Here is a 26,015-nt window from a genome sequence, read left to right on the forward strand (position 1 = left end):
AAGCCTCTGCCATCAAATTTAAAATACGCTTACTTGGATGATAGCAAGAGTTTTCCAGTGATTATATCTGCCTCCCTTGCTGATGAGCAAGAGGAGAAGTTATTGTCAGTTCTCAAGAAGCATAAGAAGGCTATAGGCTGGACCCTGGCGGACATTCCTGGTATTAGCCCATCCACATGTATGCATCGAATAAATTTAGAAGATGGAGCTAAACCAGTAAGACAGCCACAGAGAAGACTCAACCCGGTGATTCTTGATGTAGTGAAGAAGGAGATAACCAAGCTTTTGCAAGCTGGAATCATTTATCCTATCTCCGACAGCCAATGGGTGAGTCCCGTCCAGGTAGTCCCGAAAAAGACTGGCCTCACAGTGATCAGAAATGAGAAGGAGGAGCTGATTCCTACTCGGGTGCAGAACAGTTGGAGAGTCTGCATTGACTATAGGAGGCTGAACCAGGTTACCAAAAAGGACCATTTTCCCCTGCCATTCATTGACCAGATGCTTGAACGCCTGGCAGGTAAATCCCACTACTGTTTCCTTGATGGTTTTTCTGGTTATATGCAAATTACTATTGCTCCTGAGGATCAGGAAAAGACCACATTCACCTGCCCCTTCGGCACTTTTGCTTATAGGAGGATGCCTTTCGGCCTGTGCAATGCCCCTGGTACCTTCCAGCGGTGCATGATTAGTATTTTCAGTGATTTTTTAGAAAATTGCATAGAGGTGTTTATGGATGATTTCACTGTATATGGATCCTCTTTTGATGGTTGTTTGAATAGTTTGGAAAAAGTTTTGAATAGATGCATTGAAACTAACCTTGTTCTAAATTTTGAAAAATGTCATTTTATGGTTGAGCAAGGTATAGTTTTAGGCCACATTATTTCCAATAAGGGTATTGAAGTAGATCCTGCAAAAATTTCTGTTATTTCACAATTGCCTTACCCCTCTTGTGTGCGAGAGGTGCGATCTTTTCTTGGTCATGCAGGATTCTACAGGCGCTTTATAAGGGATTTTAGCAAAGTAGCCCTTCCACTGTCCAACTTGCTGCAAAAGGAGGTGGAGTTTGACTTTAATGACAGATGCAAAGAGGCTTTTGATTGCCTCAAAAGAGCGTTGACTACCACCCCCATCATCCAGGCACCCGATTGGACAGCCCCTTTTGAGCTTATGTGTGATGCATCAAATTATGCATTGGGGGCTGTCCTTGCTCAGAAAATTGATAAATTGCCCAGGGTGATATATTATGCTTCTAGGACTTTAGATGTTGCCCAAGCAAATTATACTACTACTGAGAAAGAGCTTCTAGCTATAGTTTTTGCTCTTGAAAAATTTCGATCTTATTTGCTTGGTACTCGCATTATTGTTTATACTGACCATGCAGCTCTAAAGTACTTGTTGAAGAAGGCTGATTCTAAGCCTAGGTTGATCCGATGGATGCTCTGGCTCCAAGAGTTTGACTTGGAGATCCGTGATAGGAGCGGAGCACAAAATCTAGTTGCTGATCATTTGAGTCGGATCGAACGTGTCTCTGATGCAGATTCACCTATTCGGGATGATTTCCCGGATGATCATTTGTATATATTGTATAGTATTTCTGACTCTCTTTCTACTCCCTGGTTTGCTAACATTGTCAATTATTTAGTTGCCTCTGTTTTTCCTCCCTTAGCATCTAAGGCCCAAAAAGATAAGATTAAAAGTGATGCTAAGCATTTTATTTGGGATGACCCCTACTTGTGGAAATTGTGCAGTGATCAGGTCATTAGACGGTGCATTCCAGATCATGAGACTGACTCAGTCCTGCAGTTCTGTCATTCTTCCGCACCGGGAGATCATCTGGGTGTTCAAAGGACAGCTCGCAAAGTGCTTGATTGTGGTTTTTATTGGCCCACCATCTTTAAAGATGCGTGGAAGATCTGCAGCACTTGTGAGTAGTGTCAGAGAGCAGGAAATACACTTACATGGCGACAACAAATGCCTCAGCAACCAATGCTATTCTGTGAGGTGTTTGATGTCTGGGGTATAGATTTCATGGGTCCTTTTCCTGTCTCTTTTGGTTATGTTTATATTCTCCTTGCAGTTGATTATGTTTCAAAATGGGTGGAAGCCAAGCCCACTAGAACTAATGATGCTAAAGTTGTCGCAGACTTTGTCAGGTCTAATCTGTTTTGCAGGTTTGGAGTACCTAAAGCAATTGTTAGTGATCAAGGAACCCATTTTTGCAACAGGACAATGCATGCCCTGCTTAAAAAGTACGGGGTGGTACACAGGGTATCCACACCATACCACCCCCAGACTAATGGACAGGCAGAAATTTCTAACAGGGAAATCAAGAGAATTCTAGAGAAGATTGTGCAGCTAAGCAGGAAAGATTGGAGTACCAGGCTTGATGATGCTCTCTGGGCACATTGGACTGCCTACAAAGCACCCATAGGAATGTCTCCTTATCGGGTTGTCTTTGGAAAGGCATGTCATCTTCCAGTGGAAATTGAGCACAAAGCATACTGGGCAGTGAAGACTTGCAACTTCTCTATGGATCAAGCTGGCGAGGAAAGGAAGTTGCAACTGAGTGAGTTAGATGAAATCCGCCTAGACGCCTACGAGAATGCCAAGTTCTACAAAGAAAAGACCAAGAAGTTCCATGATAGCATGATAGTTAAAAAAGACTTTGTGGTTGGGCAAAAAGTGTTATTGTATAATTCTAGGCTTGGACTCATGAGTGGTAAGTTGAGGTCTAAGTGGATTGGTCCTTTTGTTGTTACTAATGTTTTTCCTTATGGTACAGTTGAGATCAAAAGCGACTCCACAAACAAGAGCTTCAAGGTCAACGGACATCGACTTAAGCCATTCCTCACGAACCCTTCTTTAGTAGACGTAGTGGTGGAAGAGACTTCCTTACTCCACCCTACTCTTCCTCCACCATGACTTAGGGAGTTTTTCTTTTCCTATCTCCTTCTTTGCTTTTATTACACTTGTCCGATTCTCTTTGATGATTTAATTGTTTTTAATCTTTTAATTGTGCTACATTGAGGACAATGTGTTGTTTAAGTATGGGGGGGGGGGGGAGTGTTCTTTGGTTTTGCTAGTTTTGTTGGTTTTGTTAATTTGTTAGTTGGGTTAATTTGTTAATGTTGTTAGTTTCGTCGGATTTTCAGTTTAATATTTTGGGTCAATTTCGTGTGCACGTACGACTTTGCATGTTTTTCTTTGAATTATAGGATATGTTCAAGAAATGGGTAATTGTTTTGAAAATAAAAGTTCTTGACATTTTGTGACTTGAAATCCTTGATTCTTCTCTACATGTCATGATAGTTTTGAAAGCTCAATTTGGAAGTGATGATTTTACCTTTGTGAGAATTTGAGCCATCCATCATTATAATCATTTGGTGTGTTTTGCCCCATTGATTGCTTGCACAATAGCCTTGGCTTGATTCTTGTTGATGCGTCCTAATTCACATGCATATTTGGAAATAATTAAGGCAATTTTGTTCTTATAAGCTTCTAGCCAAATGGACTTACCTTGAATTAATTCCTTTGATAGCCCTTTTGAGCCTTGTTTCCCTTTCCTTGTTTTGAAGCTCACTACAAGCCTTATGTGAAAAACCATGATATTACCATATCCTTAAGGAATTTTGGAGCTTTGGAATTGTTTTGGGAATAAGTGTGGGGGGGTTTTGTTTCATTGGACAACTTGTTTTGTTGGCTATGCTTCATGATGTATTTTGGGCCATACTTGATGTACATTGTATATTGGTTAAATGTTGGACATGCTGAATGAAATGTTGTTTCTCAAAGGCTAAAAAAAAAAAAAAAAAAAAAAAAATTCGAAAAAAAAAAATCGAAAAAAAAAAGCAATAAAGTTGAGTGAATAAGATCTTAAATGGCACAAGAATGATGAAACTCTTGGTTCTACTCTTCATGTTTAATTTTTATCTTTACTTCTTTTTATATTTTTCTTAATATGCACTTATTCCCCTTTGCTCCTCTATTCCTTTGGGATTTAGCCACTTATTCCATATTTCTCCATACCTTGTCCTTGGCCCCATTACAACCTTAAAAGACCTTTTGATCCTCATGTGCTTGTGTTTATAGGTTGATTGTCAATTTTAGAATCTTGCCAAGTATATGTGGTGTTTGCTTTCATGGCTGCTTTGAGGGTAAATAGTAGCCTAAACACTTGAGAGATAGAGTGTATATCTTGTGAGGCTTTATCACTTTTCATTCTTGAGCTGATTAACTATTTTGCCATGATTGGGTTGCTTGGATGATTTTCATGAATGTCTTGATTTTTTGGATCTCCTTATGTTAGATGTTACCCATTCCTTTCATTCCTTGATGTTCATTGAGAAATATGTGAATGTTTTCGTTTGTCTCCCTTTCATATCCTTGGATTTTGTTCTTTGTTTCATTTTGCCCAGGAGTGCAAAAGGCTAAGTATGGGGGGTTTTGATGTGCCATCATTTTCTTCTATTTTCAAAACCCTTTTTGCACCATTTTAATTAGTGATTGGTCTGAATTGTCAAATAATTAGGCAGTTTTATTATTTGGGCTCATTTAGCTAATTTGATGTTTTTAATCTAATTTCAGGAATTAATGAAACATTGGGCTTAATCCGGATTTTGGTTGAGGACTTGAAGAGGGCAAATAAAGCAGCGCTTACCTTAGTTAATTTCTAATTAGGAAATTTCGCAATTTTATTTTATGTTGTTCAGTGTTTATTTCGTTTTGGGCCAGAGTATTGTAATAGGGCCCAGTGACTTTGAGTGACTCTTTTTAAATAGCTGCCTTGGGATTCGTGCAGGGCATTCTATTCTGTTATGCTATTCATTATTCAGAGCTTTGTTTTAGGGTTTTGGTTTTTCTGTTTTGACGTTTCTGAGTTCGTAATGCAATTTTACGTTTTCTGCTTCTAATTACAATTTCGTTCTTGCTTCTTCTTCTACTCTCATTTACGTTTCTGTTCCATTTTACATTTCTGTTCGTTTACGTTTCTGTTCATTTACGTTTCCGTTCATTTACGTTTCTGCTTCATGTTTCAATTGCGTTTTCTGTTTGAATCCATGGAAGGCTAGATTTTCTGGTGTTGTTTCCTTTTGAGGACGAAGCCCAACTCTCTTTGAGGTTTCGCTTGTAATGTGGTTTCCTGGCAGTTCTCCCTTCACCAGTATCCCAAATTCGTGAATATTAATCAGTGCACGCTTCGTGTTCGATTAATTGCCTCTGAGCCTAACTTGCGTTCATGCTTAATGGACGAAGGGCTAACTGGTGTATGTGGTGCCTAATCACGTATTGAAAACCCTAAGTTGATTTTTGCTTAGTAAATTGAATTAGGGTTGGATTAAGTGGTTGACTGTTAGGGACGAATTCTCCAACCCAGGATAAGAGAATGGCTTCTGAATCAAAGGAAACAACCCGTTTTTAATATTAGTAGTTTCGTATTTCAGTTTACTTGTTCTGCTCTTTAATCACAAAACAAACAAACCCCCCCCCCAATCGTTACTGTTACTGCAAGTATATTATGAACATTTGGCTTGTCACTGCTCGTTGGGAAACGACCTAGGATCACTTCCTAGTTACTGCATTTTCATGTTTATTTGATTCGGGTACGGCCTCGATCAACGCTACTTGCAAGAGGCGCAACGCAGAGAGAATAAGAAAATTTTTGCAGGACTTGGAAGCAGCGGCAACTCCAAAAGAAGAACCTCGATCTTTCGAGGCCTCTTCTAGCTTTCCAATTGCAGGGCAATCACATACTGATTTTGTTGAAGAAGTTATTATGGCTGAAGAGCCAAGAAAAGTGACCCTAGAAGATTACTCAAGTTCCACTGTGCCGCAATTCTTTTCCATTATAGCGCGACCAGAGGTTCAGGCACAAACAATCACATATCCTCTTTCTTTGATACAACTAATTCAAAATAATTTGTTTCATGGTCTACCAAATGAAGACCCATACGCACACCTGGCAACTTACATTGAAATATGCAATACCATTCGGTTGGCTGGTGTGCCAGAAGATGCAATCAGATTGAGTTTGTTTTCATTTTCACTATTTGGAGAAGCTAAGAGGTGGCTTCATTCTTTTAAAGGGAATAGTCTGAAGACCTAGGATGAAGTTCTAGAGAAGTTTTTAAAGAAATATTTCCCTAAGTCGACGAAGACTGCAGAAGGCAAAGTCGCCATCTCTTCCTTCCACCAGTTTCCAGATGAATCATTGAGTGAGGCCCTAGAAAGATTCAGAGGCTTGTTAAGAAAAACTCCTACTCACAATTTTTCAGAACCGATACAGCTCAATATCTTTATAGATGGGTTAAGACCACAGTCTAAGCAACTTCTTGATGCTTCAGCCAGGGGTAAAATCAAGATGAAGACTCCTGAAGAAGCAATGAACCTTATTGAAAACATGGCTGCTAGTGATATTGCTATCTTAAGAGACAGAGCCTACATCCTAACCAAGAAAAGCTTATTGGAGCTTACATCACAGGATGCGTTGTTGGTGCAGAACAAGTTGCTATCTAAGCAACCGGAGGCATTAACTTAGACACTAAGTAAGTTGCCAACTTAGCTTCATTCTGCACAAACTTCACAATCTTCTGTTTTGTAGGTTGCAGGATGTACAATCTGTCGTGGAGCTCATGACTGTGGATGTTGTATCCCTAGTGAAGAACCAATTGTTCATGAAGTCAACTACATAGGGAATCAGCCTAGAAATACTTTTAATGCAGGAGGATTTACCGGATTCGAAAATGGCCAACAATATCAACAACAAAGACAATGGCAGAACCACCCTGGCAATCAATTCAACAGAGACCAGGGTGGACCGCCCAATAGGCCTTAACAACAAGTGCCTAGTCTCTATGAGCGTACCACGAAGCTGGAAGAGACTCTAGCTCAATTTATGCAGGTTTCAATGTCTAACCAGAAGAGCACGGAGTCCACCATTAAGAATCTAGAGGTCTAAGTGGGCCAGCTCGCAAAGCAATTGGCGGATAGGCCGTCAAGCAGCTTTACTGCAAATACTGAGAAGAATCCGAAGGAAGAATGCAAAGCTGTAATGACAAGGAGCAAAATGAAAATTCAGGCTGATGAAGGTAGAGCAGAAGAGAAGGTGGAGGGATATAAACAACAGTTGGCAGTTGAGCCGACACTGGAACAAGTTTTAGACTTTGTTGAACTTGAGGAGATTTTGGAAGATGAAGATGACCAGGAGAGAGAGACCTAAATACAAGATAGTCAAGAAGGAATAAAGATGAAGGAAGAACAAGAAAAAGAAAAAAAAGAAAAAGAAAAAAATCAGAAAAAGGAAAAAGAAAAAGAGAAGGTTGATGAGGAGAAAAAAAAGAGCAAGAGTGAGGCTGTACGAGAGAAGAAGAAAGAGACTACTCCTACTGAAGGCAAAGAAAGTACCATACCCTTTGGTACCTTCCCGGAAAGACAAGGAAAGACACTTGGCCAGATTTCTTGACATCTTCAAGAAACTGGAAATTACTTTGCCTTTAGGAGAAGCTCTCCAACAAATGCCCTTTTATGCCAAATTTTTAAAAGACATGCTGACCAAGAAGAACCGGTACATACATAGTGATACTATTGTAGTGGAAGGTAACTATAGTGTGGTTATTCAACGCATCCTTCCCCCGAAGCATAAAGATCCTGCAAGTGTCACTATACTGTGTTCCATTGGTGAGGTTTCTGTGGGTAAAGCTCTCATAGACTTGGGAGCTAGTATCAATTTAATGCCTCTCTCCATGTGTCGGTGACTTGGAGAGATAGAGATAATGCCCACACGCATGACCCTCCAGTTGGCAGATCGCTCCATTGCTAGACCATATGGAGTGATTAAGGATGTGTTGATTCAGGTCAAGCAACTTGTATTCCCTACAGATTTTGTGGTTATGGATATAGAGGAGGATCCTGACATTCCTACAATCTTGGGACGTCCTTTCATGTCCATGACCAGCTGTATAGTAGATATGGGGAAAGGCAAGTTAGAATTGGGTGTGGAGGATAAGAAAGTCTCATTCAACTTATTTGAAGCAATGAAGCATGCAAATGATAATAAAGCTTGCTTTGATCTGGATAAGGTAGAACTGAAAATAGAATTAGCTGCTACAGCCATGGTACTGCACTCTCCTTTGGAAAAAACATTGATTAATCATGTAGAATGTCTGACTAAAGAGGAGGAACATGAAGTGCAGACTTGTATTAAAGAGTTGGATGGTGTAGGAGAAAATTTTGAGGGACATACTACATTTGAAGAATTGAAGAACGGTGGCCAAATAGAAAAACCAAAAGTAGAATTGAAGACCTTGCCTGCACATTTGAAGTATGTATTCTTGGAAGACAATGACTCCAAACCAGTGATTATTAGCAGCTCGTTGAAGAAAACAGAAGAAGATCAACTAGTGCAGATTTTGAAGAGACACAAAGCTGCAATTGGATGGCGCATATCTGACTTGAAAGGAATTAGTCCATCTTATTGCATGCACAGAATCAATATGGAAGTTGATTATAAACCAGTGAGATAGCCTCAAAGAAAACTGAATCCATTCATAAAAGAGGAGGTGCGTAAGGAGGTGCTTAAGTTGTTGGAAGCAGGTCTTATTTACCCCATCTCGGATAGTGCATGGGTTAGCCCTGTGCAGGTTGTCCCCAAGAAAGGAGGTATGACAATCATTAAAAATGATAAAGATGAGTTAATATCCACAAGGACTATCACCGACTGAAGAATGTGCATTGACTATCGGAAGCTGAATGATGTCACTCGGAAGGACCATTATTCACTTCCTTTCATGGACCAGATGCTTGAAAGACTCCCAGGGCAATCCTATTATTGTTTTCTGGATGGGTATTCTGGCTATAATTGTTGTAGATCCCAAAGATCAAGAGAAGACTGCTTTCACCTACCCTTTTGGTGTATTCGCATATCGGCACATGCCTTTTGGTTTGTGCAATGCCCCAACTACATTTCAGAGGTGTATGATGGAAATTTTTTCTAATATGGTGGAAAATGCATTGAAGTTTTCATGGAGGATTTCTCTGTTTTTGGGCCATCTTTTGATGGGTGCCTATCAAATCTTGAAAGAGTATTACAGAGATGTGAAGAGTCTAATCTAGTTCTCAATTGGGAGAAATGTCATTTCATGGTTCAAGATGGAATAGTGCTAGGGCATAAAATTTCAGTAAGGGGAATAGAAGTGGAGAAGGCAAAGATTGATGTAATTGAGAAACTTCCTCCTCCAATGAATGTCAAGGGAGTGAGAAGTTTCTTAGGACATGCAGGGTTCTACAGGCGATTCATAAAAGATTTCTCAAAAGTCACCAAACCACTTAGCAATCTGTTGAATAAAGTTGTTGATTTTGTGTTCAATGAAGAGTGCATGGAAGCATTTAATGATTTGAAAACCAGATTAGTGTCTACTCCAGTAATTACTGTAGACAAAGGATCAAGCTGAAGGTTTTGATGATGCCAAAGGGTTACATGTTTCTCAAAGTTTTATTCAAGACAAAGAAATCAAAGATATTCAAGATGGATGATCAAGACAGTCTCTAGAGTCTTAGGAAGAGTATATTAAATAGGAAGGGAATTCCAATTGAAGTAGCAAAAGGTTTGGCCAAGAAATTTAAGTTAAAAAGTCTTTTTCAAGAGATTTACTCTCTGGTAATCGATTACCAGAGGATATAATCGATTACCAGTGGCCAAAACTGATTTACAACAGCTATTAAAATTTGAATTCAAAATTTGCACTGTGTAATCGATTACACATATATGGTAATCGATTACCAGCAGTTATTGAACGTTTTAATTCAAATTTTAAAGCTTGTAATCGATTACACATATACTATAATCGATTACCAGAGCAGATTTTCAGAAAATATTCTCAACAGTCACATCTTTTTATTTGGTTCTTGAATGGCTATCAAAGGCCTATATATATGTGACTTGAGACACGAATTTGCTAAGAGTTTTTCAGAACAAAAAGGTCTTATCCTCTTAAAAAGCAAAATCGTTTTATCCTCTTAAAAATTCCTTGGCCAAAACACTTGTGATTCAATAAGGAATTATTTGAGTGCTCAAATTGTTCAATCTATCTCTTTCAAGAGAGATTATTTCTTCTCTTCTTCTTTATTCTGAAAAAGGATTAAGAGACCGAGGGTTTCTTGTTGTAAAGAAATCTGAACACAAAGGAAGGGTTGTCCTTGTGTGGTTCAGATCTTGTAATAGGCTTTTACAAGATAGTGGAACTCTCAAGCGGGTTGCTTGGGGACTGGACGTAGGCACAAGGGTGTGACCGAACCAGTATAAATCTGAGTTTGCAATCTCTCTTCCCTTAAACTCCTTTATTTATTATTGTTTTATATTCATATTCAAATTGCTCTATTTGAATCAATATTTAAGAAGTTCATTTTTAAGGGAATTTATAACTTGAATAGAAAGTGAAATAAAATTTTAATTGGGGAAATAGTTTGTGATATCTTAATTCAACCCCCCCTTCTTAAGATATCTGAGGCCACTTGTCCAACAATTACAGCACCAGATTGGGGACAATAATTTGAGTTGATGTGTGATGTGAGTGACTATGCCGTAGGTGCAATGCTTGGACAAAGGAAGGGAAAATTTTTTCATGCTATATACTACGCCAGCAAGGTTCTAAATAATGCATAGGTGAACTATGCTACCACAGAAAAAGAAATGCTGACAATTGTCTATGCACTTGAAAAGTTCAGATCTTATTTGGTAGGCTCAAAAGATATTGGTAGTTGGTCAATACGACTAACTTTAACGTAAAAAACTGTTGTAAATTGTATACAACTCCCCCCATGTATAGTTGTTTTTGGTAGTATTGTAATTACTTTTTGATAATTTAGGTAATAGGTACTTTGTATCCCACTTTTGTGTATTTAATGATCATTCCACTTCAATTTCAGATAGGCAAGATTGGTGAAGTGCAGATTTCATGAACTCGCTAAGCCACTCATTATCTGGCTAAGTGTGTCATCCACTAAGCGAACCATCTGATGGCTAAGCGCGGGGGCAATTCTGGAAGAAGGATGAGCTGTATAGAGGCGCTGAGCGAGCATCACTCGATAAGCGCACTGTCTTCACCTCCAGGCTGAGCGAGTGTGACTGGTGCTAAGCCGGAAGTCACTAATGCGCTAAGCGAGCTCATCTTTCGCTAAGCCGACCATGGGTGAGCTAAGCCCAATTCAATTCGATCTGAATTGGGCTAAGCAAGAACCTACTCGCTAAGCGCAGTGTGTTTGTTGGCTAAGCGGGGTGTACCTGCGCTAAGCCCAATTTCCTTGCGGACTGAATAGCGCTAAGCCAGCAACCACTCACTAAGTGCATGCCCCTTCTGTATCTAGGATGCATTATATTCGCTAAGCTAGCCTGGAGCCCGACTTAGCGAGAGTTGCAGGATTTCTTATCTGCAGAACTCGCTGAGCACACTGCTTTGCACTAAGCCCAACTCTAAAAAAAATATTTTTGATTTTTAAGTTCGGCTGAGCCCATTGGGCCGTTAAGCGAGATCATCGAGAGAAACCAAACGTCTCTTTCTCGCTCAGCGAGCACAACTCACTCAGTGAGTGCATTGAAATTTGCTTAAGTTCAGTGTAACTGCTCACAGTAGTTACATTGCATCTATTCTCCGAAATTCTGTGTTCTCTCTCTTATATCACATTTCTTGTTTCCGTGTTTTTGAGCTAAAAAATCTGCATCTTTGGACTATATTCGCATAACCTCTTCACATCAAATGGCATCTAGGAAGAGAAAGAGCACGACTTCTAGACCCACAGCTCAGTATGATTCCAGGCGTTTCCAATCTCTGGAAGCTTGGAACAGATATACGGACAACATTCTCGGTCGGAACATCATTCCGGAGAGAAATGTTAAAATTTATCATACTGAGTTCGACGAGTTTAAAGTGGAGTTGGAGAGGCGTAATCTCCATAAACGCCTTTCCAACCTCCAAGATGGAAGCATAGACGTGGCTCTGGTGAAGGAATTTTATGCTAATCTATACAGACCAGAGGAACCAACCCCTAAACAAGTTAGAGTAAGAGGACATCTGATTAAGATCGATGCAGACAACCTGAATGAATTTCTTCAGACTCTAGTGGTGTTAGAGGAGGGGAAATCTTTACCCACCTACTCTAGGTTTTGCAGGTTGAGGATAAATCACCAGGAGATTGAAACCAGTCTTTGTATTCCCCGCAAGGGGTTTATTTTGAATGCTGAGGGCCAACCGTGGAAACTTCTCAAAAAAGGTCTGACGACGCTGGCCCAGACATGGAGTGTCTTCTCTTACTCCAACCTAGCTCCCACATCCCACACCTCAAATTTGAACATGGACAGAGCTAGGTTGGTCTATGGCTTGGTGTCTAACATGAACATGAACACCGTAGCCCTTATCTCAGGTCAAATTTCTTCCATTGCTCAGAGTAACTCCTCTAGGCTCGGATTTCCAGCCTTGATCACTGCCCTCTGCAGAGCTAGAGGAGTTACCTCTAACAGTTTGACCTATGAGAACCTAAGCCCGACCATTAACTTGGCCTACATTAAGAAAAAATGTTGGAATGTGGATGATTTGACAGTTAACTTCAAAGGGGCAAGGAAGGCAAGGGCTCGACCAGCTTATGTTCCTTCTTCTTCTGCTCCACCAGCTCCTTCCACTTCTGCTACTCCTACACCAGCTCCTCCAGGCCCATCTTCCCAGGACTCTCAGCACTTTGAAGCCATGCTTCAGAGTCTTCATCAAGGACAGATTTTGTTAATGCAGAGCTTGCAGGTGGTAGCTCCTCTAGGATCCATTCGTTTAGTGGAACAGTTCATGGAGAAGGTATCCTGACCCGGAATTCTGCCTTCTATTGTGAGAGAAGGTGGGGGTCCCAGTGCTCAGGTACCTCAGCAGGTACACGATGCATCTTCTGAAGCCACCATCCCTGGAGCTTTTGATTTTTCAGGTGGAGGGTTAGAGATGAGACCCGATGAGGCTTCTTCTCCTGAGCCAGTACCAGTACCAGCTGATCCATCATCTCTAGTGGTGGATCCATCTTTTCCCATGCCAAAAGAAGCTCTCCCATCTACACCTCTTATTATCTCTGAAGACCCCACAGTTCCAGTACCTAGATTAGCCACTACTCCTCCTGTTACCCCCGTTCTCCATTTTTCAGATGAAGAGGAGGGACAAACTACTACTCCTCCGGGGACTCCAATGCTACATTTTGATGATGAGGAATAGGATCAGGATGAATGACAGGATCTAATTACATGTCCTTCTATTATTATTATTATTATAATTATCTTGTTTTTAGTACATTTTAATTATTATGTTTGTGTGGTATATTGGTTGTACGGTTTTTAGTACATATGAACTATTATGGTTTTATGGTATGTTAATATGGTTTACAGTATACTTTTTGTTTTGGAAAGATTTTGAAAGTCCTGATGCAGATAGAACAGTTTAACTTGACTCCTTGAAAATGCGGTTTTAGTATAGTTTTGAAATGGTGATTGTGGATTGAATGCATGATTGAAATGAAGCTTGTGTTTTATCATGAGTTTGAGCAAGTGTGTATGCTAGACAAAGAAAGAACAAGAATGTAAGCTTACAATTAGAAATGATAGTCAGTAGACAGATTGATTGAGACAGAAAAGCTTGAACCATAACCCGGTGAGAGTGTGATCTTAGATTGTAAATGAACGACTAGCATTGAGCAATAGCTTTGTATCAGTCTCTGAATTCTAGAATGAAATGCATAAGTTTGAAAGTGATGAAGGCCATTGTTTTTTTTAAACTACTTGACCAAAAAGCTTACCTTGAATTATAATTGTATCCTTTGCACCCTTTGTGAGCTGAATTAAATTTTCAAATTGAACCTTGAGCTTGAATGAATATCTCCATCTACCTTGCTTAGGTGCTAGGAGAGCATATGGTTCAAGGCAATTTGCCCCAAATTTGGGGGAGTTAGTTGGGATGTGAAGTGAAAAGGTAAGACACATCAGCACACACAACAAATAAGTTATGTGTTTAAAATAAAAAAAAGAAGAAAAAGAGTAAAATGCAAATAAAGAGAGTGTGTGCTATTGTAATAAGGCCAAATTCAAGGCAAGTGAGTGAGCTACATAAATTGAAAAGAAATAAATTGGGTGAGTCTAGGATCTATGCTCTCTTAGAATTTAAGCCTTTGATCCTAGAAAAACCAATAATTCTTGTAGCCAAGCCTCACTACAAGCCTATGAAAGTCGTTCTGATTCTATTTGTGCATTTCTGACTTTATGGCATGAGATGAAGTACAAATATTAGAACTCTTGCAGATTGTTATTGCTTAATAGCCTAAACACTCGAGCTTGAGTGAAACAGTAGCCGTGAGACTTTGGTTTAAGCTACTTTGCTTGATATCTGTCTTGTGCCTAACTTTATCTAATTGTATTGCATGCATTATGTTCTTTTCTTTGAATATCTACATGCTTTGTGAAAAACAATTGATGAAAGCATTTTTGTTTCATTTTTTTATCATGTAATCAATATTTTGTGAATCACACACCTTTGTACAAAATCATTGCATGTTTTGTCACTTGGAAACCAATGAGCTATTCTTTATTTTCGGTAGTATTGTAATTACTTTTTGATAATTTAGGTAATAGGTACTTTGTATCCCAGCTTTGTGTATTTAATGATCATTCCACTTCAATTTTAGTTAAAATAGCCAAGATTGGTGAAGTGCAGATTTCATGAACTCGCTAAGCCGCTCATCATCTGGCTAAGCGTGTCATCCGCTAAGCACATCATCTGATGGCTAAGCGTGGGGACAATTCTTGAAGAAGGATGAGCTGTATAGAGGCGCTTAGCGAGCGCAACTCGCTAAGCGCACCATCTTCACCTCCAGGCTGAGCGAGTGTGACTGGCGCTTGTAGAAGCAATTGCCTTTGATGTTTTGATGATGATCATGATGATTTGATGCAAATGATGCAAATGGGCTTTTCAAGTTTAAATTCAACCCAATGATTCAAGATTACAAGCCACAACATCAAGATGATCACTAGTATTTTAGGAAGGGAATTCCTAATTGATATAGCAAAAGGTTTGGCCAAGTAATTTAAGTTAAAAAGTGTTTTTCAAGAGATTTACTCTCTGGTAATTGATTACCAGAGGATGTAATCGATTACCAGTGGCCAAAAATGATTTACAACAGCTACTAAATATTTGAATTCAAATTTTAGACTGTGTAATCGATTACACAATATTGGTAATCGATTACCAGCAGTTAATAAACGTTTTAATTCAAATATTAAAACCTGTAATCGATTACACAAATCCTGTAATCGATTACCAGAGGAGATTTTCAGAAAATAACTTTCAAGAGTCACATCTATTCAAATGGTTTATGAATGGCCATCAAAGGTCTATTTATATGTGACTTGGAAACACGAATTCAGAGAGAGTTTTCATTGCCCAAAAAGTTTTATCCTCTCAAAAGATTAAGAGAGTTTTTCTGAATTGAAATGTCTTATCCTCTCAAAGATTCCTTGGTCAAACACTTGCATATTCAATAAGGAATTGTGATTGATCTTCATTGTACAAACTATCTCTTTCAAGAGAGATTTCTTCTTCTCTTCTTCTTACTTTTGAAAAGGGATTAAGAGACCGAGGGTCTCTTGTTGTAAAAGAATTCTGAACACAAAGGAAGGATTGTCCTTGTGTGTTCAGAACTTGTAAAAGGATTTTACAAGAGAGTGGAAAATCTCAAGTGGGTTGCTTGAGGACTGGACGTAGGCACGGGAAGTGGCCGAACCAGTATAAATCAAGTTTGCATTTCTCTCTTCCCTTAAACTTCTTTTATTTATTACTATTTATCTTTGGCTTGAAAGAAGTTTATTTTTAATTATCTTTTGAGTAATTCATGTTAAGGGTGCATTGTTAATCTAGAAAGAGAGAGTAAAATTTTAATTGGGGAATAGTTCTTGTTATCTTAATTCAACCCCCCCTTCTTAAGATAACTGAGGCCATTTGTCTAACAAGTGGTATCAGAGCAGGTTTCTTGTATAAAGTTTAAAAACTTCAAGAATAGATATGGCCTCATCCAACTTTCCTTTTCTTGAGGGAAATTCTATTAATAGGTCTCTTATGTTCAATGGCGAGGGTTATCACTATTGGAAAACCCGAATGCAAATCCTTATTGAAGCCATAGATTTAAATATATGGGAAGCCATTGAAGTTGGTCCTTTTATTCCTACAAAGATAGTGGGAAATGCAACTATAGAAAAACCAAGAGAAGAATGGAATGATGATGAGAGAAGAAAGGTTCAATACAATTTAAAGGCAAAAAATATAATCACTTCTGCATTAAGCATGGATGAAATTTTTAGAGTCTCAAATTGTAAAAATGCAAAAGAAATGTGGGATACTTTGCAAGTAACCTATGAAGGCACAACTGATGTCAAGAGATCTAGAATAAACACTCTTATACATGAATATGAAATGTTCAGAATGTTTCAATATGAGACCATAGAAGATATGCAGAAGAGATTTACTTGTATAGTTAATCATCTTGCATCTTTGGGAAAAATATTTCCTAATGAAGATCTTATTAACAAAGTGTTGAGATGTTTAAGCAGGCAACGACAACCAAAAGTAACAGCAATTGTAGAATCAAGAAATCTCACTAATATGTCTCTTGCCACTCTCTTTGGAAAACTTCAAGAACATGAAATGGAACTTATGAGACTCCATCAACATGAAGAGAATGATATAAAGAGAAAAGGAATAGCACTCAGAGCCTCATCATCTTTTATTCAAGAAGAAAGTGACAAATAGGACTTGACTGAAACAGAAGATGATGATGATGATTTCAGACTCTTTGTGAAAAGGTTCAATAAATTTCTGAGAGACAAAAGAAATAAAAGGAAATCAAACATCAACACAAAGAAGAAAGAAGAAGACTCCTCCTTAGCCCCAAGATGCTATGAAAGCAATCAACCTGGGCACATGAGATCCGATTATCTTATCTTTGAAAGAAGAATTGAAAAATCCGACAAGAGGAATCTCAAAGAAAAGAAAGAAAAGAAAGCATAGATCACTTGGGTAGAAAATAAAAAAAAAATTCAAGTGATTCAGAAAAATAAAATCATAAATCTGGGTATCATGATGAAAGAATATGAAAATGGAGAAGAGCAATGGCGATACATTGATAGCAATTTCTCCAAACACATGGCATGCATCAAAGTTTATTCATATTTTGGAGACAACAAACAAAGGCCACTTGATCAACAAGCCCAACAAGTAATATCAAATGATACCAACAGGTCACTTGTCTTTGATTGATTACTTTGATGATTTTTGTCTATGATTGTTAACTTTTGATTGAGTTTTTGATGCGTGTTTACTCCTTAAATATTTGATTGTCATTAATGTTTTTGATTGATAGTTATGTTGATTGTATTTGATAATTTTTTTTGATTGATATTTATGTTGATTGTCTTTGATAATTGTTTTTGATTATGTTTTGATGATTGCTTTTGTTTGATTGTGTTTAATTGTAAGTATTTGATTATATTTGATTGGTGTGTATTAATTGTTTGATTAATAATTGTTTGAATGAATTAAATACATATTAGTGACGATGATTGATAGTATTAGATGTATTTAGCATAGACATAGGTAATTCTTTTAAGGAACTAGCCTAGTTTATGCTCTGGTAATTGATTACCAATCAGTGTAATCGATTACACAAGAACAGGCAGCCTGTAATCGATTACAACATCCTGTAATCGATTACCAGAAGGCTTATTACTCCTGTAATCGATTACCAAGCCTTGTAATCGATTACAACTCGTCCTCGTCTATAAATACTCACGAAATCAGAGTTGTTGCGCAGCCAAGGCTCTCTCTCACGCCTCCTCCATACCTAAATCTTCCAACCTTCGTATCTCACTCAATTCTTCACCAAATCACGTCCCGTAAATCCCAATCTTCCTCTTTTTCACTCCTCTTTCACTTTCACCGATTAAAATCCACTAAAACTTCATCAAATGGCAGAGCCATCGAAGAAGAGAAAGAGATCATCCTCCACCGCCGCTGCTGCTGCCCATCGCCGCCACGGACCATCCGAAGCACCCACAACACCTATTCATCCATCTTTGTCATCTCCAAGATCATCCACATTGTTTTCTTCCGATGATCAGCGTTTACGGTACCTCTCTCAATTTTCTTCTAGGATCATCTTAGACCCTAAGTACCTAGACGTAGAGTTCTTTAATGATGAAACGTTTGATTGCTATCAAGTGTTTCAATATTCTGGCCTTGTTGATTTCATGTCATTAAAATTGCCACATTATCTTGAACTTGTAAAGGTCTTCTACTACAATTTAAAAATTCAGGATGACATTATTACCTCTGAGGTGCATGGTATTCCTATGGTCATTGATCAGTCATTGTTTTTTTCTTTAACTCATTTACCCAGTCAAGGTGCACCTTTTGAGGGCACCATTGTTGATGACTGGAAATTTGATTATTCTAGTCATGATGCTCGCCGTATGGTCTGCAATGACCGGGCTGAAATGACTGGTAGATTGCTGGCCGGGTCATTCACATTTGATAATCGCATCATGCACTATATAATTGTTAGAATTTTGCTTCCCCGGTCTTCAAATTTAGCACAAACCTCTGAGGAGGATTTAATTCTGATGTGGGTTTTTCTCACCAGTCGTCAGATCGACTGGGCCCATTTGGTTCGGTACCAAATGCTTAAGGCATTACGGGCCAATGCACCTCTCCCTTACCCTCAATTGATAACTTTGTTTCTGCGTCATTTTCAAATTCCGCTTGATGATGAACCATTTGTTCAAGTCAAGCGTTCCTTTGCAATTGGTGCTGGTGCAGTGACTTCCTTTGGATACCGTAAGGATCGGAATGGACAATGGCTGAAGAAAGACGCACTCCCTCCTCACGATGAGCGTACTCATTCACCTCCTCCTCAGCGAGATGATTCAGCCCTCATGACTGAAGTTCTTTCCGAATTACGGGGTCTTTGTTCTTATATTGGTGAACGTTTCGACTCACTGGATACTCGTTTTTCCAGAATGGATATTCGCCTCACACAGCTTGAAGAGGATGTGGGTTATATTCGTTAGAGTTTCGATCTTCCACCACCACCTCCACCTTCTTAGAATTTAGTTTATCATTCTATGTCTCTTATAAGCCGTGTATTTTGGCTATGATACTTAGATTATTATTCTCAGTACTTTATCTTTTAGTATTTGACTTTTAGACTTTTATGCTTTGATACTATGTCTTTTTGAATTTTGAATTGTTTGGATTCTGGTTTGGTTATGTCTTATTTCTGATTTTGGTTGGTTATGACTTATACTTTGTAATTGATCTGTATCCACTTCATTATTATATATCTGTTTTGATTCCCAAGTTCTTTGGCTTTTTGATGTTGCCAAAGGGGGAGAAAAATGGGGTGTAGAAGCTTAGAAAAAGCTTAGAAATCAAGTGATCATCAATTCCAAAACATAGGGGGAGTAAAACGCAAATTTTATATATATACATTGCTTGCTTGAATCTTGATTTCAGGACTTATATTGTCATCATCAAAAAGGGGGAGATTGTAGAAGCAATTGCCTTTGATGTTTTGATGATGATCATGATGATTTGATGCAAATGATGCAAATGGGCTTTCCAAGTTTAAATTCAAGACAATGATTCAAGATTACAAGCCACAACATCAAGATGATCACTAGTATTTTAGGAAGGGAATTCCTAATTGATATAGCAAAAGGTTTGGCCAAATAATTTAAGTTAAAAAGTGTTTTTCAAGAGATTTACTCTCTGGTAATCGATTACCAGAGGATGTAATCGATTACCAGTGGCCAAAAATGATTTACAACAGCTACTAAATATTTGAATTCAAATTTTAGACTGTGTAATCGATTACACAATATTGGTAATCGATTACCAGCAGTTAATAAACGTTTTTATTCAAATATTAAAACCTGTAATCGATTACACAAATCCTGTAATCGATTACCAAATGAGATTTTCAGAAAATAACTTTCAAGAGTCACATCTATTCAAATGGTTTATGAATGGCCATCAAAGGTCTATTTATATGTGACTTGGAAACACGAATTCAGAGAGAGTTTTCATTGCCCAAAAAGTTTTATCCTCTCAAAAGATTAAGAGAGTTTTTCTGAATTGAAATGTCTTATCCTCTCAAAGATTCCTTGGTCAAACACTTGCATATTCAATAAGGAATTGTGATTGATCTTCATTGTACAAACTATCTCTTTCAAGAGAGATTTCTTCTTCTCTTCTTCTTACTTCTGAAAAGGGATTAAGAGATCGAGGGTCTCTTGTTGTAAAAGAATTCTGAACACAAAGGAAGGATTGTCCTTGTGTGTTCAGAACTTGTAAAAGGATTTTACAAGAAAGTTGAAAATCTCAAGTGGGTTGCTTAAGGACTGGACGTAGGCACGGGAAGTGGCCGAACCAGTATAAATCAAGTTTGCATTTCTCTCTTCCCTTAAACTTCTTTTATTTATTACTATTTATCTTTGGCTTGAAAGAAGTTTATTTTTAATTATCTTTTGAGTAATTCATGTTAAGGGTGCATTGTTAATCTAAAAAGAGAGAGTAAAATTTTAATTGGAGAATAGTTCTTGTTATCTTAATTCAACCCCCCCTTCTTAAGATAACTGAGGCCATTTGTCTAACAGCGCTAAACCAAAAGTCACTAACACGCGCTAAGCGAGCTCATCTTCCGCTAAGCGCACGCCCACCGACAGGATTGCCTATTTAAGCTGAAATCACGATTTTTGAGGGGAGTTGAGTTTTTTTAGAGTTTTTGGCTGTGGATAGACTGAGAGAAAACTGAGCTTGAAGTGGAAGCCATCCTACAGAGTTTTGAATGAGATTTTGAGAGTTTGTGAGGTTTCTAATGGTGGAGGAGACATCCCCACTACTTGTATTGCTTCTATCTTTCATCTTCTCTATTCATTGTTGTAAAGGAAGCTTCCCTACTACGAAGAGCTAAATCCTCAGTTGGTTCTTCCTATGGGGTACTTGATGTAAATAATTTAATATCTATCTAATGATGTTTCATGTGTTCACTGTGTTATCAGTACTTAATTCTAGTGTGCCTTTGCCTTGATCACGTAACTGCATGCTTAGTTAGGGTCACTCAACATTGGGAAATGGTTTGATCCTTAGAACCTGATAGGACATGGCTAGCTTATCGTATTTTCACGAGACATCGGGGTACGGTAACCTAGTTTTTGTTATGTTATGTCTTAATGCGGTCCTAGTTAAGTTTAGTCCAACAAGAGGGATCTGAGGGCGATGCTTGATTAGGATTAGGCTAAACATGCATGAGACATCAGGGTTTAGCAGTCCAGGAGATAACATAGAACACATGAACATTGTGAGGTAGAGAACATCCTTAATAACATCAGTCACCCAATAGGAAGACCAACACGTTGTCTATCTATCTTCACACACCACTACTCACGTGATTTGCTTTTGAATAGCTTAGTTTACATAATTGTCCATACCACACACCAAACTTTCATTCCAAGACACTTATTTACTGAACCACAACTTTACCAAGTAAAACAAGTTCCCTGAGAGTTTGATACTCGGTATTCACTTACTATTTTATACTACTTGCGCAATCCGGTGCACTTATCGGCCGTCGAACAAGTTTTTGGCGTCATTTTCGGGGAACTTCTTTCTATTTGGAAAGTTTAGTTCAGTTCATTAAGTGTCTATTTGTTATTCTTTTATTACATGTGAATACATGTTTTGTTTATATTCGTTTTCTTCTTGAATTGGATAACCGTTGTTTTTGTCAGTGTTTTGTATGCATAGATCTCTTACAGGTCATTTAGTTCTTCTGGACTTGGAAATTGAAGCCACTTTAAGAAGGAACCGAGCCGAAAAGAGAAGGAAATTGTTGCAAGACAGGACAGTAGCTTCCATTTTAGACGAAGAAGTTTGATCTTCTGATTCAACATCATGGAGATTATTATTTCTATTCCACAAATAAATTGTGACTTTTGTCGAAGGGAGCATTACAAGGACAATTTTTATATGTATTCCACGAATAATTCTGGGTGGAGTCAGGAGTTAGATCCTTACAATCAATATGAAAAGGAAAGAGCCCCTGATCTTGAAAGTGCATTTGCAGAATTCATGGCATATCATGCTAGCTCTAAAGCTAATCATAATTCAATACAAAATCAGGAGATTCAATTTCACAAGAGCTATTCTTTAGAAAATTATCAAGGGGAACCAGAGTTACAACTCTACTATCAAAATGAAGCAGAAAGAGGTTCCAATCTGGATACTTTGTTAATGCAATTCAAGGATACAATTGGATCTATTCAATGAACATTTAAAAGTGCAGAAATTCAGGTTGGTAAACTGGTAGAAGAAGTGACTCAAGTCATGGGTAGAAGAGAAGAAGAATGTGTAGAGGTTGAAGCTTAAGAGGGAAGCCTTGTAAATGAGCATGATTTAGAAGAAGAAAATGAGGAGAAAGCGCAACAACGGGAGTAGTGCTCACAAGTACACACTCACCAAGAAAATAATCTCCAAGTTAACACATTTCCTCATCAACCGATTACCAAAGGAGAAAGGCATGAAGACCATGAGGTTCTAATCATTCTGGGACAACCCTGTCTGTCAATTGCTAGTTGTGTATTAGACATGGGTAAAGGTAAATTGGAACTAAGTGTAGAGGATCAGAAGATCTCCTTTGACTTATTTGAAGCAATGAAACACCTAGATGATAGTGAGCCCTGTTTTGAAGAAGAAATGTTGGAGCAGGAGATAGAAGTAACAGCCTCGTCCATGGTATTACAGACTCTTGTGCAGAAAGAATTTGACTATGAGACAAAATGCCTAGTCAGTAAAGATGGAGGGGAAATTTTGGCTTGTATTGAAAAGCTAGATGATCCAGACGATGAGTCTATTGGTCATGTGATGTTTGAAGAAGTGGAAAACAATAGACCAAAAGAAAAGCCCAAAGTAGAATTGAAGACCCTTCTAGCGCATCTAAAGTATGTATTTTTGGAGGACAATGAGACTAAACCTGTAATAATTAGCAGCTCCTTGCAGAAGAAAGAAGAGGATCAACTGGTACAGATTCTGAAAAGTCGCAGAGCCGTTATTGGTTGGCACATCTCTGATTTAAAAGGGATCATTCCATCATATTGTATGCACAAAATTAATATGGAAGCTGATTAAAAGCCCGTGAGACAACCTCAAAGAAGGTTGAATCCAATAATGAAGGAAGAAGTAAGGAAGGAAGAGCTCAAGTTGCTAGAGGAAGGGCTCATCTACCCAATCTCAGACAGTTCATAGGTTAGTCCTGTTCAAGTTGTTCCGAAAAAAGAAGGTATGACGGTGATAAAGAATAATTAAGATGAGCTAATTCCTACAAGAAGGGTGGCGGATGTGTATTGATTACATGAAGCTAAATGAAGCCACCAGGAAAGGCCATTACCTGCTTCCCTTCATGGACCAAATGCTTGAGAGACTTGCAGGGCAATCTTTCTACTGTTTCTTAGATGGATACTCGGGCTACAATCAAATTGCAGTGGATCCTCAGGACCAAGAAAAGACAGCTTTCACATGCCCCTTTGGTGTATTTGCTTATCGCCGCATGCCGTTCGGTTTATGTAATGCCCCTGCTAATTTCCAGAGATGTATGATGGCAATTTTTGCTGACATGGTAGAGAAATGTATTGAAGTCTTTATGGATGATTTCTCTATCTTTGGTGCATCTTTTGAAAATTGCCTAGCAAATCTAGAGAAAGTGTTACAACGGTGTGAAGAATCAAATTTGGTGCTCAACTAGGAAAAATGCCACTTCATGGTTCAAGAAGGCATCATGCTGGGACACAAGATTTCTAGAAGAGGAATTGAGGTGGATAAAGCAAAGATTGATGTTATTGATAAACTTCCCCCTCTAGTTAATGTTAACTTCCCCCTCCAGTTAATGTTAAAGGCATACAAAGTTTTTTGGGTCATGCTGGATTCTATCAGCAATTCATTAAAGACTTTTCCAAAATTGCTAAACCACTGAGTAATCTGATGAACAAGGATGTTGTGTTTGTGTTTAATGATGAATGTTTAGAAGCCTTTAATACCTTAAAATCCAAGTTGGTCTCTGCTCCTGTGATTACAGCACCAGACTGGGGACAAGAGTTTGAATTAATGTGTGATGCAAGTGATTATGCAGAAGGTGTTGTGCTGGGACAGCGAAAGGGCAGAATTTTTCATACCATCTACTATGCTAGCAAAGTGTTGAATGATGCTCAGATCAATTATGCCACCACTGAGAAAGAATTGTTGGCAATCGTTTATGCACATGAGAAATTCTGATCTTATTTGGTGGGGTCAAAGATAGTAATTTACGCTAATCATGCAGCAATTGAATATTTGTTATGCAAAGCTGATTCCAAACCACGACTGATCAGATGGATATTGTTACTCCAAGAATTTGATTTAGTCATCAGGGATAAGAAGGGATATGAAAATGTGGTAGCAGATCACCTATCTAGACTAGTCAATGAAGAAGTCACTTTAAATGAGGCTGAAATAAAAGATGAATTTCCTTATGAATCTTTGTTTTTGATTGTAGAGAGACCATGGTTTGCTGACATGGCCAATTTTAAGGCGGCTGGTATCATTCCCAAAGACCTCACTTGGCAGCAGCGGAATAAATTTTTCCATGACGCTCGATTCTATATATGGGATGACCCACACTTGTTCAAGGTAGGTGCAGATAATCTCCTTAGAAGATGTGTGACAAGTGAGAAGGCCAAGGGTATATTGTGGCACTGTCATAATTCACCATGTAGAGGGCATTATGGTGGAGACAAAACAATGGCTAAGGTCTTACAGTCAGGATTTTTCTGGCCAACACTCTTCAAAGATGCCCATCACCATGCCTTGAAGTGTGATCAATGTCAAAGAATGGGGGGAATTTCCCGAAGGAATGAGATGCCTCTTCAAAACATTATGGAAGTTGAAGTTTTTGATTGCTGGGGTATTGACTTTGTGGGTTCCTTCCCTTCATCTGTAGGTAATGTGTACATTTTGGTGGTTGTTGATTACATGTCTAAATGGGTGGAAGCTGTGGCCACTCCAAGAAATAATGCTAAGACTGTGGTAAAGTTTATAAAGAAGAATATTTTTGCTCGATTTGGGGTGCCTCGGATCTTGATCAGTGACGGTGGTTCACATTTTTGTAATGCTTAGCTTCAAAAGGTGTTGAGTCAATATCATGTGAATCATAAGGTGGCATCCCCCTATCACCCTCAAACTGATGGGCAAGCCAAAGTATCCAACAGAGAATTGAAGAAGATATTAGAGAAAACAGTGGCGTCAACCGTAAAAGATTGGTCAACCAAATTGGAAGATGCAATGTGGGCTTACAGAACTACATACAAGACCCGAATTGGCTTATCTCCTTTTCAACTGGTGTATGGAAAATCATGTCATTTACCAGTTGAAATGGAACACAAAGCATATTGGGCTCTAAAATTTCTGAATTTTGATGAAAAGGCATCCAAGGAGCATAGGAAGATTCAACTGCTGGAGTTGGAAGAACTGCGACTGACAGCTTATGAATCTTCAAAACTCTACAAAGAAAGAGTCAAGGCATATCAGGATAAAAAGCTGTTGAAGAGAGACTTCAAACTAGGTGATCAAGGTCGTACCTGAATCAAATAAACATTAAAAATGCAGTATCTAGGAAGTGATCCTAGGTTGTCTCCCAATGAGAATGGTCAACCAACGTTCATAATAGATAGTGATAAAACAGTAACGAATTGGGGAGGGGGGTTGTTTGTTTTTGTGATTTAAAAAGCAAGTAAATTTTAATTAGAAAATAACTGAATTAAAACATGTTGTTTCCCCTTGATTCACAAGTAAGTCTCTTATCCTAGGTTACGAGGATTTATCTCTAACCAGTTCAACCACTTAATCCAACCCTAAATTAAATTACTAAGC

The 26,015-nt window shown here is 38.4% G+C and overlaps 1 pseudogene; it reads left to right on the plus strand.

Annotated features, from left to right (window-relative positions):
- On the plus strand, positions 1-25,727 carry LOC114389790 (annotated as a pseudogene).
- The last annotated feature ends 288 nt before the right edge of the window (positions 25,728-26,015 follow it).

The sequence above is a fragment of the Glycine soja genome, chromosome 16, assembly GCF_004193775.1.
Source record: "Glycine soja cultivar W05 chromosome 16, ASM419377v2, whole genome shotgun sequence".
Classification (NCBI taxonomy): domain Eukaryota; kingdom Viridiplantae; phylum Streptophyta; class Magnoliopsida; order Fabales; family Fabaceae; genus Glycine; species Glycine soja.